Below are 10,000 nucleotides of genomic sequence, written 5' to 3' on the forward strand. Positions count from 1 at the left end.
CCGATTATGACGACCAGGAAAGGAAACGCAGCAGGACTTAATATGTATAATGGGATTCCTCAGAAATACGATTCATCTGTCTAAGCGTTTAAAAAGAATAATAAAAACAGATAAGAGCATCAAAATTACACTTCCTCTCCGCCCATTATTCATCTTCATTATAACTATCTTCATTATGCCAAAAAATATGAAAATTACAGGACAAAAAAAAATGTACCTAAAAGACAAGGTTTCAAGTTATCTGCATACATATATAAATGCGTATGAGAAAGATGGAGGTATAAATACAAAATTTAAAACAATATCGTACAATGATTTCTTGCTTTGTATTTTTTTACTTCCGATTTAGGTACTAATACTTCAGCAAATTTAGCAGGGAACAGTAATTCGCGCAACATTTCAACTAAAAAAACTTTGAGTATAGGCAATACAATTCGGCTGACGAAAAAACAAGAATAATCTTACAGCCTCCCATTCAAAATACCTTACTGGTTGCTTATAGAAAAAAAAACTAAGTACAAATATTGCTTATAAAAATCTTATATACTTTAGGACTTTTCCCAACAGAAAATGCTAAGTTCAAAAGACATATTACCTTAAAAGGATACGAAGAATCTATCAAAATACTAAAACCAAAATATAATCACCAAATTCTGCATCTATGCATTACGCTATAAAAATAATCCGGCTCTAAAAAAGCTTGGCAATGAACTAAGTACAGCTAGTCTTGACTATTTAATCGTAAGTACGTACCGACATTCTATTTCTTACATGATACACAAGGACACTCCAATTACCTTTAATGTTAGAGCAAATAAGTATAAGTAAACTTATACAAGGAAATGGAAATAAGTGAAGGATAATGATTCCGCTTTTTTATTTTCCTTCGTTTACCCACAGACTATTTCTTGTAAGTAACCATCTCGGATAACAGTGTCCCGATTTTTTATTAAATGAGTTTTAGATCACGAACGGTCAAAAATAGATAATTTATTTTTCTATAGAACAGACTAAAGTTCATGACCATTTTAATTTCTAAAAATATGTTAATAATACCTTAGAATGCCATGAATACAATGTTTGAGTTCTCAAGGACAGGATTTTCAGAATGTCAAAATAAAACTTGGATTACAACAAAATTATGGCTAATATTTTTCGTATTAAGAACATAGCTGAATGGAACAATATAATTAAAAACAGTCAATACTAAGCAAGATTACACACAACACAACAAAGAGGAAAACTACATCAGTAGCATTTAAATATATACTGAAATAACGGGAAGAACTTTAAGCAATTACGTTCAACCACATACTTCTAAAGTAATATTAATATACATATATATACATATATACATATATATATATATGCATATATATATACATATATATATATATATACATATATATATACATATGTAAGTATATATATATATATATATATATATATATATATATATATATATATATATATATATATATATATGTATATATAGACAATTCTAAATCAAAATTATTGCATTTTTCATTCACTAAGGCATTATAAAAGTAGCACTGATTCTCTACGATTACAGTAATACAAACCTGTCAGGAAAAATTACTTCTGCTGTTTCCATAGAGAGAGAGAGAGAGAGAGAGAGAGAGAGAGAGAGAGAGAGAAAGTAAATCAGAATATATACTATCATACGATGCCGAATTCCATGCTGAAGAGTATTGTACCTCACGTGTACGTTTAGCTGTGTGGACACCAGTACCTAAGATATTACACACAACGTCCCCTAGCACCTTCACGGTCGCTAATCTCTCTCTCTCTCTCTCTCTCTCTCTCTCTCTCTCTCTCTCTCTCTGATGTACACACCTACAAAAACATAGTTACATTCACTGCATGCCTCTCGATTCCTATTTTCATTATCATACATTACTTTAGCATATCGTAAAGAATTCATACAACGCATAATATAAAAGATGTTTTATTAAATTTCCCCTTCTCTCTCCCAACTCTACGAAAGTACCGACGATTCTTGCACACGTCAAGGTCGTCAGTATCTATTGCGAACCATCTTTCTGTCTTTCTTTATCGATGACCAAAATCTTCTGGGCCATTTTCCGCGTGACACCCGAAGGACCCCCACTTATCATCGCATGCTATCTGTCATCTCGCATGTTCCGCTCTTAAACTTGGCCAGCGATTCTTTCAAGATTCCCAGACTTGCAATGCAGCATTGGGACGTTCAATTTTGTTTTTTGTTTAAATCACAGCCATAGCAAGTTCCCACCCAAGGAATAACAAAAAGAAAGTTATAGGTTGGATTTTAAGGTCATGAGAGCCCTTGTAAGAATAGATGACACCCGAATACACACATGTATTTCATTATCGTTTTATTGTGTAATCGCTATTTTCACAGGATGATTGCGCAATCACGCGTTTGAAAATACGATGCATTTGCTAAGCAAGTAACTTAGGCAAATTTCATCATTTCTATTACGCCATACAATGAATTCGTTTCTTCCAAGCTATCTCTGCTTGTCAAATATTTCAGGAGGCCCCATCACGATAGCAGCATTTTCTCTTTTCAGATTTGATCGACGGACGAAATTGCTCATGTTTCTCCATTTCTCAACTGCAAAAAAAAAGGAAATAAATCGCCATTTTCAAATGGCAAAAATAAAAAAGCTTGGAAATAAAAAAAAATAAAACTTAATTATCTACATTAACCTTTAAATATTTTTAATAAAAATCATGAAGAGAATTAATTACGAAAAAATCTACCAACAACAAAGAGAGCTATTTCGTTCTCTCATATTTAACACCATCTCGAGTAGTTTTCAAAATATTTGAACGACATCTCAATCCAACCACCAGAACTATAGATTGAAGCTTCGATATTATCATGCCAATCTAACCTCACCAACATGGCAGTTAAATAATTGTGTCTTTTTAACAGGAAGGGAAGTCATTTTCAATAAAAGTCTATTTTGACATCAATAAGTCATTTTTCTAATTTCTTTCACTCACTGATTAATGGCTGTTAATTGTGCAGACGCAAACTTCCTAAAATCCAACATAAGCGAACAGTCAGCCAATCTAAAAAATCTTAGAAAAGATGTAATACCCTTGGAAGGTAAAACCACTATTAAAAAAAATACGTGAAGTACGAGAAGCTTTTAGAAAGGCAATGGGGCTTGTTCTTGACCGAGTTAGATAATCTTAAAACAACAGTAACAGAAAAATGAGATAGAACACCGAATACAGAAATATGAGTTAGGCATCACAGAATATAATTCATTGGCATCCATAAATATCAACATAAGTTACCCTAAAATTTCTAAAGAGTAAAGCTATGATGTCCTCTAAGCACAAGCTCACGACGCATATTATTACAATCAAAGCAACACCTCTTAGCAGGAAAACTAACAGCACAGGAAATAGGTAAAATCTTTATTGAAGCGTGAAAATTTTTATTCGAGTAGTTAACCTTATCGCCTTAACAACAACTATTCCTAGAAAGAGAAGTTTCATGAATAATTAGCCTTTATTAATACTTGCAACGAAGGTTAGTCGAAAATATCTTATCTTTGAAATATGACCGACCTTATCAGTCCCCCACCAAGAAAACGTGACGTTTTCATCTCTAGGGCTTCCTCAATTCCTGAACTGATTATTGATAATAGTCTTTTATTTGATCTATCGGTCAAACAATGGATTCACCTTCGGTAAGCGCCAACTGCGAAGATTGGCTAATGACCCCGACTATCAGGAATATCAAATGAAGTTGCTCAATACGCTTACACACATACTGTAAACACAAGGAATATGTTTTCCGGTACGTAAGCAACTATATCTTTTTTTTTTCTAAAATAAGAAAGATGTGTCATTCAAGAAACGTCTCGAGAAGTATAACTATTAATTCAACTATGAGAATGCTAATCACTAACAGATATATGTACATAATCTGCAATCCATCTAAATTCGAATTAATTTCAAAAGGAGCCATTGTAATTTCACTTTAGCCCTAGCCCATATATTTTGTGGCATACATAGTGCGATTAACGCAGAGTACCTTCATAAAGGTAAAAATACACACACACATACACACACATACACACACATATATATATACACATATATAATATATGTATATATACACATATATATAATATATATACACACATATATATAATATATGTATATATATACATATATATAATATATATACACATACATACATACATAAATAAGGCATAAGACTGTTGATGAAACTCAAACAATGCAGAGATGATAAAAGGGTATGTGTTAGTCTTGACTCTTCTTAGGGAATAAATGAATCAAGTTTTTAAACCATGATAGAATTAATTATACATATACACACATCTATACATAGCTTAATGCAAATGGACTCAAGAGAAAGACAGTAGTGCATTCAATCCATATGCAAAGTATCAAAGAGTGAGGCTGTTCTCTTCCTCACCTAAAATTTAGTGGAAGGAAAGGATTGATAATACCTCTTTAAGGAAGACCCAAACATAGCCCGGGCACATGTATCTTTACCCAGATACAACAGAAAAGATATACTGTTTGTGTAAGACAAAATTTTAAACATCATATGATAATTTTCCTATTTAAGAATTTCTTATGATTATGAATAGGAAACCCATATATTTTTTTCCAAGAGTAGAAATTCAGCAAGTGTTTGGTCAAAGATTGCTTCACTTTTATTACTGTCGACAGCTTCGATGAAAACCCTTTTCTTTCTGGAAGCTTCATTTGGCGTAACAGCACATCGGGTCTGGATTGTACCAAAAGACTTGCTCCAGAAGCTTCTATGGCGTGACCACAGTGGGCGCTCAAGAGGAAACCTAGCAGAATGCAGGATATCAAAAACCACATTACATGCCAATGTCGATTAGCTCTGCCACCACATGGGTATATAAGCAGTGAGAAACAAGAAAAAAAGGAAAGAGGAAAACCAGAAGTTGGACAGAGTTAGTTTCTGTCTCCCCTTCAGACATCAAATACCTATCTGAAAGATATTGCCATATCAGTGACAAAAGAAGAAGCTATTCCTTCTGCAGGTCTAAAGTCAGTGTGTGAGCAACATTTCGGCATCTGAAGATAACACGCCAACTCTCCATTTAAGTATTTTATTATTCTATGTTCCAGCCCTTTCCCCATTCATCAATATCATGAAGTTATCTAACCAATTGTAAGTATCAGAGCTGCAACAATGATCTTTTCTGTTAATAGGTTTATGACTAAACGTGTTGTGCTTTTCCCAGGAGTTTCTTTTTATATTCATTTGCCATATTTCAATTGTTATTGTTGAATCATGTTTGGCTAGAGATTGAAAGAACCTGTAACGATTCTGATATCGTAACAGTATATTAGGTAGGTGTGAATATAAACATTTATCTTTACAAAGTATTCAAACAAAACAATATAAGTGCATATATAAACCAAGTATTATAAAATTTGGGAATGATCATATATGCAGTAAACACACACACATAATTCTATAATCAATATCAAGCAAATAAAACATAACTTATACGCCAACATAAGTATGGCATTTCATAAGACTACGTTCTCATGCAACTCAAAAAAATCCATTAGTATTTCCATATGAGCTAGAACTCAATGTAACTGAATTTACATATACTTAGTCTGCCCCAACAAGTGCAATATGTTTATAGTCCCACATAGATTTTCAAACCCTCTTAAAAAATATCATTTCATGATAAAACAATACTTTTTCAAAAAGAAGAGAGAGAGAGAGAGAGAGAGAGAGAGAGAGAGAGAGAGAGAGAGAGAGAGAGAGAGAGAGAGAGAGAGAGAGAGACACATTTGCAAAACTGGTCAGAGGCAGCAATTAAGAAATAAAATTTTCTGACAAAAGTAAAAGTCGGGGACCGACAATAAAACTTCACATTGAATGCTTACCAACGAAGCAACTGCTACTTAACTCCAATATTACTCCAATATTATATCCTTAGCACCTGTAACAGAAACATATATTTTTAATGAAAACACTTTAATTTGAGTAATTCCACCATATTATATCGTTTTAACTACACTAATTTACCCTACAATATTGAATGAAACAGAAAGAATACAATGGAAGTACGGAAATAAAGAAATAAATCTACTAGATAATATACAACTAGTTTTTAAAGCTTTTCATAATACAGCAGTTAAGCATCTGTCCTTAGATACAACGAATATAATTATCAATAAAAGCAATAAAAATAATTAACATATTAAATCTATTAGCGTATCTATATCCTTTAGGGAAACCATTAAATTATGGGATTTTCCTTCATTAAAAATTAGTGGTTGAAAAGGGAAATTTTCATAATAAACTTTTCTCTAATACATGGCGGTGTGTACAATTATAAATGATTCTCCATTTTATCATCTTAGAATCATTTCTGCCGTTCCTTTAAAAAAAAAAATACTTTTATCAGCTGAATGGATTCTTTAATTGAGGTCTTTCCAATATAAATCAAAATATCTTGTATGCCACATTCTTTAAATAAATCCGTATTTCTTGTTTTTCACTAAAAAATTTTCATTGCCGAAAATTGAGAATTGAAAGATACTAAGAGATAATCGTCGCATTACAACAACGGCCTGCATATGCACAAACAACCAAACCACAAATCATAAACCAGAACTTAGGTGAAAGTGAATTTATCTTACAAAAAATAATATAACATGAAAAAAACTTCCCCTACAGTTAGGTCACGTCTGAAAACCGCTGACTCATGGTTCCAGACTTGATAAAATTGAGAGAGAAAATTGAAATAAATCGCTGACTCTATTCTTCATGTAAAATGCATTGTGCATTGTAAAATTTCAACCGCACGTTTTAATCTCTTTTCTTGATAAACTTTTCTCACCCAATACTTTCACAAGTCTTAATTGTGACCGATCTGAAATTATGTTTGTTGTATTAGATATAGTTACCTGTTTACATATGATAATAAAGGTCTAATATGAAAAGTAACAACAGCAGATATCAAAGCACTCTTTCATAAATCAAACGAATACAAAAAGGACTAAGATTATCATGATAATCAGGATAAGCAAATTCATTCGCAGCATTATTATGTATCGCCACAGGTATGCCAGTCATTAACCTTTCAAAGACAATACCTTGTGAAAGCAAGCCATTCAATTCAGATGGCATTTACATAGACTTATAAAATGCAGTCAGTTAAATAAATATGTATTCATGCAACCGCATACTAAAAATTGATTCTATATGATACTAGATAATCCTAAACAAAATGAGGCTACCACTATAGATCGGAGAACCGTCTAGTGCTCTGTATTCACTTAACAGTGGAACACACATAAATAAACATCCAAAGGCAAACGGACACACAAGTACAGACAACTCGGAACTGACATTTGTTGGCCAATGATCCCACATACACCTGATTAAATGTATACTTGATACGACCGCATGACGAATCAGCGTTCACCGCTATATTAATGCATGCACGAGGAAACAAACACGCAGCAAACTAAAACAAAAAAAATCTAAAGACAATTTATGACATAATGCACTGTTTAACCGCAACGAACATGACAGAACTGACACTCCCTGTAGAGTGCAGCAAAGGAAATAGAAAATACAAAAACAACACTATCACAGGCATAGGAAAGGCCATAAAGCCCTTGACTGGACATAATATAACCACATATGAGAGAGAGAGAGAGAGAGAGAGAGAGAGAGAGAGAGAGAGAGAGAGAGAGTGTGTGTGTGTGTGTGAGTTACAAGCCTTTCTGGTGGCTTATACAAGAAAACTGACGTACTCCAGCATTTAAATGCCCGCAAACAATGTAATTGAATCTGCTCATTTAAAGTATTATATTTCTGTTTGGTTAATATTCATATTTTTTGTATGTAAATAAAATTAAAAGCAATAAAAACATTAATAAACAGACATAAAAGGATTACATTATTAGGGTAACCATGAAAGGTGCAGTTATATGAATTAGTGATTAAAGTTGTATGTACATACTTTCTTCGTGTGAATAAAAAATAAATACACAATCTATAACACACAAACATGCTTATAGTATAGGTATAAAAAATATACCTTTCTCTCTCTCTCTCTCTCTCTCTCTCTCTCTCTCTCTCTCTCTCTCTCTCTCTCTCTCTCAGTGACCCTGAATTCATGTGACAAAAATATTTTCAAACATCAAATTTCACTGACTCTCACAAAGATTGAAAACATTTATGTTCAATAATCAAATAATTGGTTGATCTTAGCAAATGTCGAACTACTATGATGACCGGTGCAAAAAAAAAAAAAAATCTTAGCTAGAAGGTCGAAAAAAAATCCACATAAAAGCAAAGTAAAAGGTATTTCATCGTATCCATATATATATAAATAAATATATATATATATATATATATATATATATATATATATATATATATATATACATACATATATATATACATACATATATATATACATATATTATATATATATATATATATATATATATATATATATATATATATATTGCAATTATATACATAACATATGCACATGGGTGTGTGATAAAAATAATGTAAAAAATATCAGGCCATATCTTATATATCATTAAAAAAAAACCCGAGTCCTTGGTAAACCAGATAAATCAACTCCTTTTGCACATGACCTTGAAGAACAATACATTATTTATTTTATTCTTTTTTTTTAAATAACTCTTCACGGTTTATCACGCATTTAAACGTGACAAAATCGAAGGAGCCTCGCTATGCGGTTTTATAACTGATTCAAGGTTCGCATTCGTGGGTTCCGGCAACGAATAATACATTTAACTCCTTACCACCAATAATAAACAGGTACGAACTATTTACGGATTCATTATTTCTTATCAGTATATGTTAAGAGGACAATACCATTACATCAGCTATCAAAGTTTTCTGAAAATAATGGGTCAAATTATTTGTACCTGTTCCGGAAAACTTTAGAGATATAAATAACAGTTCTAAATAAAAATTAGAATTGTGATGCGGAAATTGTAGGTTAGCTTATTATCGCTATTCATACTACTAATTATCATTCATATTAATGCACATTTATATAGTTTTTGGATGAGCTTGTCGGGTACAATAATAGGTATGGTATAATTTCTGTTCTCGTAACCTCCATCTGAAAATCTTCAGGTATATGCATGCAGGGTTTGAAGCATACCTTAAATATATTATGACAAATCAGAGCGGCTTTTATGGAACCTCTCATGCATTGGTTTGAATGCCATCCCCGGAGAATACTTCTTCCTTCATTCTTATTCAAGATTCAAGACTTGTAGAGTAAAGTGTATCCACAACGAAAAAGTAATTTGAATTTGAAAAGTTCAGATGACATTGCTGCTATCAAAATAATTTACACACGGTATAAGTGGCCAGTAGATATCTCTCTCTCTCTCTCTCTCTCTCTCTCTCTCTCTCTCTCTCTCTCTCTCTCTCTCTCTCTCTCTCTCTCTCTCATATATATATATATATACATACATATATATATATATATATATATATATATATATATATATATATATATATATATATATATATATATATATATAGGCTTTATATAGATTATATATATAAACACACATATATATATAACATATTTAGGTATATATATGTGTATATATAGGTATATATATGCATATATATGTGCATATATATATGTATATATAAATTCTATATATATATATATATATATATATATATATATATAATATATATATTTCAACCTAAAGGCAGATAAACGCCAAGACGACATATTGTTGTGAATGAATGAATTTGAAGTTTTCTGGTGTCCTGACATCGAAGCTCATTGACGCCGATATATTGTTGTGATAGATCTGTTACAATTATATATATGTGTATATATATATATATATATATATATATATATATATATGTATATATATATATATATATATATATATATATATATATATATATATAAGGTGC

At 31.5% G+C, this 10,000-nt stretch overlaps 1 protein-coding gene across 4 annotated transcripts in view; it reads right to left on the reverse strand.

The window, feature by feature from the left end:
- The window catches only part of LOC137626954 (alpha-N-acetylgalactosaminidase-like), a 219,820-nt gene that overhangs the window by 155,682 nt on the left and 54,138 nt on the right, over positions 1-10,000 (reverse strand). For 3 of the 4 annotated variants that reach the window (XM_068357955.1, XM_068357941.1, XM_068357948.1), the window contains exon 2: positions 5,938-5,993. The exons of the other annotated variant lie outside the window; for it this stretch is intronic. The gene's annotated coding sequence lies outside the window, so the exon portion shown is untranslated. The remainder of the gene's footprint in view (positions 1-5,937; positions 5,994-10,000) is intronic. 4 annotated transcript variants of the gene reach the window in all.

The sequence above is a fragment of the Palaemon carinicauda genome, chromosome 2 (assembly GCF_036898095.1).
Source record: "Palaemon carinicauda isolate YSFRI2023 chromosome 2, ASM3689809v2, whole genome shotgun sequence".
NCBI classification, from domain to species: Eukaryota; Metazoa; Arthropoda; class Malacostraca; order Decapoda; family Palaemonidae; genus Palaemon; species Palaemon carinicauda.